The sequence below is a fragment of the Calidris pugnax genome, unplaced genomic scaffold (assembly GCF_001431845.1).
Source record: "Calidris pugnax isolate Ruff unplaced genomic scaffold, ASM143184v1 scaffold148, whole genome shotgun sequence".
Taxonomy (NCBI): Eukaryota; Metazoa; Chordata; class Aves; order Charadriiformes; family Scolopacidae; genus Calidris; species Calidris pugnax.
The window spans coordinates 4922184-4934938 of record NW_015090926.1 but is presented as its reverse complement, the minus strand read 5'-3'; positions in this window follow the sequence as shown (position 1 = coordinate 4934938).

Here is a 12755-nt window from a genome sequence, read left to right as displayed (position 1 = left end):
AATAAGAGATTAACTTAGAAACGGAATGTATTGAACTGAATATCCATCCTCTTTCTTAGGAATGCCTCATTTCAACTTCATGCATCAATTAAAAAATATAATTATACTGTGCGAAATGCAAATAATAGAATCAAATATATAATCTGTAAGCATGATGAACTCAAACATGCCAGAGATTTTGTGTTCTTCAGAAGATATTTGAAAAGATCATGAGAGATCACACAATTGTATTCCATCAGACATAGGTGTTATACTGCAATGCAGGCTACCATTGACCTATCATAAAATAACCATTGCCACTACAATAAGGGACTAACATTTTAATTATTCCAGCTCTCATATTCTATTCTGAACAGTTTTGAAAGGCATTTAACTGCTTTACTAATACTCCTCAAATACAAGGGAGTGGGTTTTGTTTAATTTAATAAGCCATTAATATTTTCTGACTTGTAGGAATAAGACAGCTAAAGCTAAGTAATTGGTGGAATAAAATAAGAAAATCAGGATGTAGATGAAGAAACAAAACTGAAAAGTCACTGAACAATATTTTTAATTCCATATGGTGAATGGATATTTGCTAGCACCATGAAACCACTGAATGCAGAGGAGCCATTTAAATATTTCATAACAATTTAATGACTTACAATTTTATGATTATTGTTCTAGGGAAATGTCTTCAATATTTGTATATTTTCCAAGAAAGCAGTCTGGTTCCAAGACAGCTTGCAGGTCTCTGCAAGAAGTTAAACATTTTAAGTTGTGACATACTAATTTGTCCAGGATAAAGAGAGACATTGACAATGATTCTTCCATTTGTTGTAACATACCAGATCAGAGAAATTAGTTTAATATCAACAAATCATGCTCTTTCATGACTATTTATTTCCCTTAAATAGAGTAAGCATCTAGAAATATATTTCGACCATCCCTTGGACAGACAACTTATCAACTATTTGCACTTTTTAAAGTTGCAGTTATTGATTCATTTTAAAAAAGAAGGTAGGATGTTTTGTAGCCTTTTACTGAAGTTTTACCATTGCTTACCTACTGAAAAAGGTAACTAAAAATGAGCTGCAGTTTTCACCTTCACCTAAGGAAGAAAGAAATCTACTCTGTTTATTCCCAGGGATGTGAAATCAAATTACATATTCTCATCATGCAGCTCCATATAAACTGATTCTGTGGTTCTTCAGTTTCACCTGAAATGAAAACTCATCAATTTTAACATTGCAAAGGTCAGCCACACAAAAAGAATATATATATATATAAAACAAGTGTATATATTATATTTGTTTGTATGTATCTATTTACATATGGTATCCTGCCTTTTGGAATTTGGTATTTTTATTCTGATTCTGCTCTCTGGTTTGCTCTGTAAATAACAGAACTGCATTACTCAACACTGAAAATATAGTACAGTGCTTTTTGTGCCCTTTTTACTCATGAAAATCCTATGGTAGGCAGCTACACTTCCAAAAGTAGATTTCAGAAAGGAATTTGTCTCTGAAACAGCCTAGCCCATGCACTAGTTACACTACTTTAGTGTGGTGTTCTTTTGTCAGAAATCTATATAGTTTAGGACTGTTTCTTGTTCTTGATTGTGTCTGTGTCTGTGGACAGATAACTTCTCCTACATTGCACTGTGTCGGTAGAGTGTCACTACCACTAGTCCATTTTCTCATATGTGTCTTGATGACCTACCCATGATGCTTTCCTTCAGAAATCCCATTCCCTAATTTAAAATAAATTTCTGTAATTAAGCATATAACATGTTTTTTAGAGGACATTTAGAGAAATTTAGAGAACACTGGCATAGACTGGTGAACAGGTAATTTCTTTTGCTATATGCAGAGTCCACATCTTACCTCCACTTCAGGTACACGGATCGCAAAAGAATACCAGACAGCAGCACCAAACACAAATTTTAAAGACCGTAGCAGAGTCTGAGAAGAATACTGGAAACAGAAGCAGTAACACTCAAAGTTTTCAAACATATATTCATATATTTATATTTGAAGTAACTTTTAAAATTGTATTGGTAATTATTGAAAATCAGAAGGGGAGAAAATGGGCTGTAAAGATGATTCATCTGCTAAGGAGCTAATCCTGAAAAAAATTCTCACCTGAGCAGGCCTTACTTCTCCTGGAGTACTGCTAATTTCATACAAGTTATTTTCATCTGAGCAGTAAATCCAGATATATTATTACAAAGCTAGTATATGCATTAAAAATAAATGTTGAAAAAATTCCTCTTGATTTTAGACAATTTGGGAGCTGTGGATTCAGTTTACTCTCACATAAAAGATTTTGTATATATATATCTCCAAGAAAAACTGAAAGCAAAACTTCTCTTTTACTTTCTGCTCCAAGCAAGACATAGAGCTCAATTATGTTATCAAAGAAAGAAAGCCCTAACATTCACTAGACAATAGGAAATTATTTTCCCTCCACTCAGTAGGTGTAAAAATGTAAGTATCCTGAGAAATGCTGGAAACAGTTGAACAGTCTACCTTTCCTCCCTTTGAAATAGTGTGAACGTAGAGGTCCAGAATCTCAAAAACTGTCACAGAAAGGTTTTTGATAGGTTTGCAGAAGAACTAGTTAGGTTGGGTCTTTTCAGCCTAGAAACAAAAGCGCTGAGAGAAGAGAGGACACAGGTCTACAAACTCATTAGCGGCATAAATGGGACACCCAGCACAAGAACTAAAGGGAATCAAATAAACATAGCAAGTTCAAAAGTAAATAAAAGGAGTTGTCACTTTATAAAATGTGTATTTAAACTGAGGAGCTCTTTGCTATCTTTTACCGATTATATCAGTAATATAATTGGATTTAAATGAAACTGATCAGGACTACGGGGATATAGACATCCATTGAAACTATATTAAAAACACTCTAAAAAACCCACAAAAACTTATATCTGAGAAAACCCCTCGAAGCTGGGACAAAACAAGGGTCAGGAAAATTAGAAGTGCTTGGCCCGTGTTTGTCCTCTGAAGCAACCATTTCAGTACTCTCCAGACACCTTACTAGGTAGGCCTTTTGTCTCACCTGTTACAGCCATTTCCTTATGTAAGCAACAAACCACAGAAGCAGCCATATGAACTGCATAGAATGTTGATGACATCGTGCTTATGCCACTGCTTCTCACAGGCATACAGGATAAAGGCAATCTGGCCCTGATAATACTAATTGCAGTACCATTACTGATAGAAATGGGGGTAACTTCCTCTGATGTCACTAAATTGATCTGAATTTTAAATGTTCTCATTATTAAATGAGGTGCTGATGTAGCTCATTATGCAAGTTATTTAATGATTTTATCCTCATTTAATGAGCATTTCTACTAACTCAGGCAATGATACACTATATCATAGAAATTGCAATGAGAAGTCTGAGGGCAACCACGAGAGACTCCAGGGCTTTGGGAAGACTGGTTAAGAGATCACGAAATCAAGTAGTGTTCTCTATCCTTCCAGTTGCAGGGAATGGTGAGGGAACAAACGTGAAGACCGAACAGATCAATACCTGGCTTCAAGTCTCGTGTCGCCAGCAGAATTTTGAGGTTTTTGATCACGAGTCAGTCTACACAAACCAGGCCTGTTGGTAGAGTACACTTCTCACAGTGAGGAAAGAATCTTTGCATAGGAGTTGGCAGGGCTCGTTGAAAGAGCTTTAAACTAGATTTGAAGGGGATAAAACCAGGCTCACTACTGATAAGTCTGAAAGTGGCATGCCAATGTTTCAGTGATGATGTGCTTGAGAGATCTGCTGTCTCAGTGGACGTAAGAGATGGAGGCCTAGATGTTGGGAGTGCTTTGACTGTCTAGGTCTTGATGATGGTGACAATATGGTTGAGTGTTTATGGGTAAGAATTAGGGAAAAGGCCAACTAGGGAGACACAGAGGGATTCTGTTATAGACCACACAACCAGGATCAAGAGACACATGAAATATTGTATAAGCAACTGGGAGAAGCCTCACAATTGCTAGCCCTGAAGCCATCATAATCCAAGGGGAAATGGCTAGCTACCTGCTACACCACTTAGACACACACAAGTCTATGGGGGCAGCTACCATCCACCCAAGGGTACTGAGAGAGCTGGTAAAGTGCTCATGCAGCCATTTTTCATCATTTATCAACAATCTTCACTAACTGGGGAGGTCCAGTTGACTAGAGGTTAGCAAATGTGATGCCCACCTACAAGAAGAGCCAGAAGGCGGATCCAGGGAACTACAGGCCTGCCAGCCTGACATCAATGACGGGGAAGGTTATGGAGCAGATCATCTTCAGCACTATCACATGGCATGTACAGGACAGCCAGGCAATCAGGCCCAGACAGCATGTGTTTATGAAATGTGGGTCCTGCTTGACTAACCTGATCTCCCTCTGTGACTAGGTGACTCACTTAGCAGATGAAGGAAAGGCTGCAGATATTGTTTATCTGGACTTTAGTAAAGTCTTTTCCCACAGCATTCTCCTTAAGAACTGGCTGCTCGTGGCTTCAATGAGTGCACTCTTTGCTAGGTAAAAGCTGGCTGGATGGCTGGGATTTAAGAGTGGTGAGAAATGGGATTAAGTTTGGTTCATGGCAAGTCAAAGTTCCCCAGGACTCATTATTGAGGTCAGTTCTGTTTAACATCTTTATCAATGGTCTGGATGAGGGCATCAAGTGCACTCTCACTAAGTTTGCAGACACTACCAAGTTGAGGGGGTCCTGCTTGACTAACCTGATCTCCCTCTGTGACTAGGTGACTCACTTAGCAGATGAAGGAAAGGCTGCAGATATTGTTTATCTGGACTTTAGTAAAGTCTTTTCCCACAGCATTCTCCTTAAGAACTGGCTGCTCGTGGCTTCAATGAGTGCACTCTTTGCTAGGTAAAAGCTGGCTGGATGGCTGGGATTTAAGAGTGGTGAGAAATGGGATTAAGTTTGGTTCATGGCAAGTCAAAGTTCCCCAGGACTCATTATTGAGGTCAGTTCTGTTTAACATCTTTATCAATGGTCTGGATGAGGGCATCAAGTGCACTCTCACTAAGTTTGCAGACACTACCAAGTTGAGGGAGAGTGTTGATCTGCTTGAGGGTAGAAAAGGTCTACAGAGGGAACTGGACAAGCTGAATCAATAGGCCCAGGCAAATGTATGAGACTCAACAAGCCAAGTGCTGGGTCCTGCTGGGTCCTGTTGCATCACAACAACCCTTTGCAACACTACAGGGTTAGGGAAAAGTGTCTGGAAAGCTGCCCAGCAGACAGGGAGCAAGGAGTGTAGGTGAACAGTCAGCTGAATATGAGCCACCAGTGTGCTCAGGTGCACTCCCTGGCTTGTATCAGAAATAGTGTGGCCAGCAAAACTGAGCAAATGATCTTCCCCCTGCACTTGGCACTGTTGAGGCTGCATCTCAAATTCTGTGTTCAGTTTTGGGCCCCTCACTAGAAAAGAGACATTGAGGTGCTGGAGTGTGTCCAGAGAAAAGCAAAGAAGCTGGTGAAGGGTCTAGAGCAGAAGTCTTATGAGGAATGGCTGAGAGAACTGGGGTTGTTTAGCCTGGAGAAAAGGAGATGAGAGGAGACCTTGCCAATCTCCACAATTACCTGAAAGGAGACTGTAATGAAGTCTGTCTCTTCTCCCAAGTAACAAAAAATAAGTCAAGAGGAAATGACCTCAAGTTTCGCCAGCAGAGGTTTAGATGGGATATTTGGAAATATTCTTTCACAGAAAGGATTATCAAGCATTGGAACAGGCTGCCTAGGGAACTGGTTGAGTCACCATCCCTAGAGGTATTTAAAAGATGTGTAGATGTAGTGTTTAGTGACATGATTTAGTCATGGACTTGGCAGTGCTAGGTTAACGGTTAAACTCGAGGATCTGAAGGGTCTATTCCAACTTAAAGGATTCTATGATTCTGTATAAATTTTGACATCTTTTTAAGGAAACATTGGGTTTAGCATGTCCTTAAAAGACAAAGTTATTGTCGATAATAATTTAAGAGTGTATGGACTAAAATTTAGAAGACAGAACAGAATTTAAAACCTGTCTGTGGAATTTTTGTAACACGAAAGTCTCTCTCTGTTCTGTCATATGTTTTTTCAAATAGTATTGTCATAAGCTGAAATGCTTGTCTTAACAATTGTGTTAGGATAACACAAAAAAACCTTTGCTAATGAAGGAGGGATTAGTAAGGCTGGAAGGTAACCTAAGTATTTGAAATTGCTAATACATTCTTATTGGCGTATCATTTTCTTCTCTACATCTTTTCGCAACTTACATGGATCAGACTGAACTTACATATTGCTATGTGTCCCTAAAAAATTTATGTGTCTATACAAAACCATAGTTATACTCTTCATATTCAAACCAGGTCAAAGGAATTTTTGTACTCATTTGACCAAGATTTGGGTTTGATATTCAAAAATATTACCTCAAGTGAATTTCTGTTTTCCAACTACTTCAAATTGGTTGCATGAAACATTCACTCAAAATTTAAAACATCAATTAAAATACACAGTATAAGGAACTACATTGCACTGTAAGCACTAAAGTCGATAAAAGCAATTACTTTATCAATGTCTTAAGCAGTATCATGAAAACAAAATAAAAGTGGGAGTGCCAACTGGAGCCAAAATAGTCCTGTGATCCACAGATACATTTTTGAATTATCAATAAAAGAAACACACAATGGAAAAAAATGAAAAATAAGATCATTATGGGAAGGAATAAGGACCCAAAAATATTATCTCATGGCAATACAAATAGTGATCACAAAGGAAAATTTGAGGAATTATCTTCTAAATGCTACTGAATGGTATCCTAAGATTTTATATTGGACATTATTAAAATAAACTTTCTGTAAGGAGAAAAAAAGAAAAATAGAATGCTACTGTTCCTATCATCACTCGCATCAGACCCTACTATGGAAAATATGTTTCAACTTCAAAAAAGAGATTTTTTTTTTTTTCCTAAGATATTAGAACACAAAATTTCTCTTAAATTCTTTGAGTATTCCTTTGAAAATTCAATGTCAAATGAATGTCAAAATTTTATCAATTTTTCCTAGAAATAAAAAACAACCACAGATGCAAAGAGCTCCACTTGGTGAATAATACCTTTAAACATCTTAATTAACTAAAGTAGAGAATTATTACAAAAAAAAGTCTATTGCTGAAATTTTGCTCAAATAAATTAGCCCAGAGAGAAACATTACCTTAACCAGCAACAAAAATCAAGCTATTCTCTTGTCTTCCTAACTGTCATGTAATTCAGTAATTTTTTTTATAAATGTCTGCTTCTATACCCCCAAAATTACATGCAGTCTGTAAAATTGTAATTACTGCAGTCACTATATCAGTTCTTGCCTTGGGTAAACTGTCAAAGTTCATACACAGTCAGTGTTACTTTCAGGTCCTGCTACAGAGTGACCAATTAAGTTCCCTTTACAAAGGTACAATATTAAAGAGCTTCACATGTGTAGACCAGAATATTTCCCTGTATCTGACTGGGATTTAAATACATCAGAAGGGCATGTACCTTCACAGCAAGCTGTCCATTATAACACACTTGCTGAATTTTCAAATGTGCTCTGAAGCAGAGGAATGAACAGCCATCTACAAGCCCGCAGTTGGCCAGTGATTAAGCTATTAATCCTGTATTAGAGATGGAAAAGCCAAGACCCTCAGAGGGGAAACTATTTTTGTCCCAAATCACACAGCAAGACAGTGACAAAACTGGGAACTAATAACAGATAGAAGGCACTATGGTGATGATTTTCAACCTGTCCTTCATTCCCAGAATCTGTCACTTCCCTCTATTAGTTTTTATTTGAACTAGAATACTTTTGAGGGGGGAAAAGTGACAACAATCCCAACCATGTCCTACTGCAATAACTAAGAGATAGAAATTACAATGGATCAGGAAACTACTCATCAGACAGTATCTAACTTGACTACCGTAATGCCTAACCTAACAGTGTTTTCCTTCATTAAACATGCTCTGATGGTTAGTCCCCAGTTCCTTCCAATGCACAAAAATAAAAATCTTCAGAGATTTCACAGTGCACATCCCCAGAAAAAAATGTCTAATGCATTTTAATTAAAAAAACTTATTGAAAAAAAAATAATACTGTTCCTCAAGTACTGTAACTTTACTTTAGGAATGAAAAGCTATTTCAGTCTGATCCCACTGGTGGAAAGAGTTCTTTAGTCTGAAATCCAGCAACAAACTTACAGCAAAAGCACTGAAACAAGGGAGACTGCTCATATGAAGGGTATTAATCACACAAAGACAGTTTTTGCAGAACTGAGACCATTTGGGGTTCAATCAGGAAGACAGCCAGACAGCTCTGAACTGCTGAGAGTGCCAAGAACCTTATAGAAGGATCTTAGACCTCATGTTGCTGGACACTCCAGATTTTTGTAGGACTGTGTAAGAGGGGTGCTACTTTTTACTGTAATGGACAAATACATGGCTAACCAGAAAAAAGTTTAAGAGGTAGAATCATCAAATCAAGTAAACCAATGTTATCCTTTCTCGTGCTATATGAACATATAGTACATGACTTGGAGAAACACTAACCTGTCAATACCTAACCTCCCCTATTTGAGAAAAGATGATAATACTGCTCCTTTACCTTGCAGGTGTATCAGTTGGAATTATGTAGATAGCACTACAGCAACCACCAGTGACAGTCACCAGAGGTGATTTGGAATTTGACCTATCACTAGAATCTGTATTTTGCTGAAACCGTTTTTATAATAGTCCATGCAATAAGTGATCTCTCAACCTCTGAGAATTGGTAGATCACGATTCACACCCAGATCCAAAGTCATTGATGTACTTTTCAACTTGCAGGTAGCAATATACGTTATATTAATACGAAGGCACATTTTCACTGCTTTATAATCCCCACATTTTTAACTATTAGTGTTATAGGTAATGCACTTAAATCAAAACACCTTGAAGTTAATAACCTCTTTTATAAATGGGAATTTACCCAATACTGTCCTGTCCAAAATACACAGTAAAACCACATTAGAGAGTTCAATTGCCTGTAGTTACAACACTGGGGCAAAGCGGTATCAGACTAGCTAAACAGGATATTCATTCTATGTTTTGGCAACTGAGAAGCATTAAATTATTTTGTATTCTGTATGTAAGTTCCCTGCATTACCTCTACTCCACACCCAAAGAGATGCCAGTTTGGAAAAGCTATTATGGATTTTGCTTACCTGACATTACTAATGAATTATTGAATGTAACATTTGGGCTGAGGGCATTGCCAAAGATTACTCCCTCTTTCTCCCAAGATTATATTAAAAGCAGGCTTTTGAAAGACATGAAAAGAAAGAGAATAAATGTTCTATTTCAAGCTGAGGAGGAGATTAACTGCCGAAGGGTTTTTTTTGTTGGGTTTGGTTTTGGGTTTTTTTTTAAATTAACAGGAAAGAAATATCAAGGTCATATTTGAATACTTGCCTGAATCATCACTAAGGCTCTTTGTGCAGAAATACTAACAAAAACATCAGGGTTGTTTGGGAAATGTTTTTGCTGAGGGTTTTTGTTTTTTTTTTAAGGTTGATCTATTTAAGATTATCTGGTAAAATCTTTATTTTCTGAACTCATGTATTCTTTTTTCTTCAGTTAATTCTATTAAGCTCAGTAGCTCTTCATTCTTTTTAACTTGAAAAATACTTATGCTTCAAAAGATTTGGTAACATAACTAAACTAGGTTAGGAATATATGCATAAGGAACAAAAACGACTCCTATTACAGGGACAGGAAAAAGAAAAAAAATTAATTGTAAACTAATTTCTTGTTAATTTTCACTTCTGTCACAAAAAGGACTTAATCTAATTCCAAGTAATACGTTTAAATAGTTTAGTCTTGGATCTGCTTTTCCATTTGAACTCATGATGACCCTGAAATGACATTTCATGGTTTTTCTGGAGTGCATGCTGCAAGCCAGACATCTCCATTATCATGTCATGTAAAGAGTATCTCGCTGGACTTGCCCAGACAATGCAGTTGTTTTAGAAAAAGGAGTAAGCAGTGATTCATTGTGGACATTTTATAGTCATTCATGTGACTATGATTGTGAAGTAAGCCTGCATCCCAAGGAATAATGTGTCCCTGAAGAAATGCAAATTAAAGATAAAAGTCCACCTTCAAAACCTCCTCCTTTATCTGCCTATTTCCATCTCAGCTAACAGATAGCTTAGAAAATTCAATGTGCTTGAATTCCCCTGGCTTATTTCTGTGAAACTCACATCATAGAAAATACCTAAGGTCATAAAAACTGATTTGTGCCAAAATTCCCCTTTGGCTTGATGTTCCACATTGTGAAAGACAAGAAGGACCCCTACGGAGACTTGACAGAGGGCTCTAATTTAGTTACATTATCCCCTCTAGCAAGTGAACTGTCAAGGCAGGGCAACAAAACTGAAGCATGTCTGCTATAATGCAGACCTGACTCATCATTTACATTTGCCCTTTCACACACACAGTGTTTTGTTCCCATAAATATAACCTGCGCATAGATGACAGAAGCCCTTCATCCCCTGTGCTCTTGGAAAAAGTAATTTGAGCCAGTAGCTAGAATCGATGTATGCTACAACATGTTCTTGAAGTCTGATATTAGTAAGTAGATAACCAATAGGCTCACAAGGGAGAACAGAAGGGGAATTTTCTAACGTACAAAAAAATGGAAAGAGTAGATAGTCTGAACATATGGATTTCTACAGCCTACAATGTAAAAACTCATGTACATCAAAGAAAACTGGGTACTGTATATCTAAATACCTGATTATTTCTAATTTTTTATCTATGTGTATAAAGGGAAAAGACACAAGTCAGTGTTAATCTTATTGAACTAATTACTGTGTAGTTAATTAGTAAAATGAGTAGAGCTTTTTCTGCTTTCCTTTTTTATAAATTTGTTGTCTGAATGGAGCACTTTCACATAATGCTGTACAAAAATTTTATCCAGTAAAGTTGTTCAAATTGTATTGGTAGTGATATTTATTCTCTTGTGCGTATGAAAGGCCAGGGGCTTTCTTCCATTCTCACTTCACATAAAACTCTAACAGTAGAAGATGAAGTTACAGCTTTTCTAGTTGATGAACCATACCTTCTGTTAACAAAAAGCCGCTATCATCATTTGGGCTTCTTTGCATCAAAAGAGATTTGCTTGGGTAAAATTCAGTAAATTAAATAGACAGTGAAGTAAAACATCAAGATGTTCACTTTATATCTTGAGATCTTTAATAGTAAAGAAGCATCTTTAGAAGAAGAACCACATTTTCAGCTAAATATTCAACAAAACATTTAAAAATATTTACTATAATATTTAAAAACTTTTTTAAAAGGATATTTTTCAATAATACACACTAGTTAGCATAATATTTGCTAAAAAGTTAAAGTAGCTGGTTTCCATTTCAAAATGTTGTCAAGTACAAATAACTAGACTTTTTCAGCATTTTATTTCTGATTTGATGAGGTAATGCATAGACTTTTGAGCCCAGTTCTTCTGGGCAAAGGCTACAGGCTTTGTAGATTTTCACTAACTAATAAGAAAAAAGGTATAGTAAATAGTACACAGAATACAGACAGTTTCAGAAGTTAAAAAGTAGATGCTGAATGCTCTAGAGAAGTATAAATATTGGAGTTTAATTCCTGTGAGATGCTTTTGCACAAATAAATTGGCTGTGATATCATCAAGTCACAGCACCTGAGCTAAAGATCACACCTCACTTACAAAATAAGGTCTTGACACTTCCGCTCAGATATTACTCTGCTTTTCCCCTAAAAGAAGCAAAAAATGCTCAGCTTAGGTTAGTAAAGAAATAACCTATTCACACTACAAACATGCCTGCTTTTTTTCTAGACATTTCCTGCTTAGCAGTAGTTGAAACTCTGGACACAATGAAGATGCTTACCAGGCAGACATTTCTGGTGTGACTCTTAAAAATCACCAATTTGGCTCACCATCCAAATAATCCTGATGAAGAAATGCAGTACTCAGCAATTTTGGCTACTTAAAAAACCACTATGAATTCTAAATAACATGACAAAGTAGGTCTAGAGAGAAACCAAATTCCTTAGACATTAAGATTTCAATATTTTCTCTATCAAAAAGTTGACTTAACTCCAAGCTGAAACACAAATATTCATTTGTTTCTACTTTCCAGAAAGATTCTCTCTTCCATGTAAGTGAAACAGTTTTTCATTATTATTGTCAAACAAATGCCTGTGCTTCTGTCTTTGTTTATCTTTAAAGAACACCAGTATTTTTTTGGCATCTTTTATCTGTTCTGTAGTTAATACCAGTATTACAGTGCCTCATTATTCCAAGTCATAGTACAGCCATCCTTTTGTTTCACAGTCTGAGTCAACAGAAAAACACATACATACCTGGACATTATAGCCCACAGACATATTACTTCCAATTATTCTAAGCTGCTGAAGCTGAGCATAGACACAGGAGCACAGGTTAGAATCAAGCAAATTCCCCTTTTGTTGGATACTGAGGTTTTGTGGCAGTTGCAGTTCAACTTGAGCCAAGAAAAAAACCAACTCCCTATCTTTCCTTATGGAACACAAGTGAAGAAGGACTCTTCATGCTTTCACTAATTTTTTTCCCAGAAGGAAAGAAGGTAAAAAGATTCCAATCAGGGCAGACTGAGTGTTGAAAAGGATTAATCTTGCTGAGTCTGATTGCATTCTTTGATATAGGCAGAGAAACATTTGAGATCAATTCTT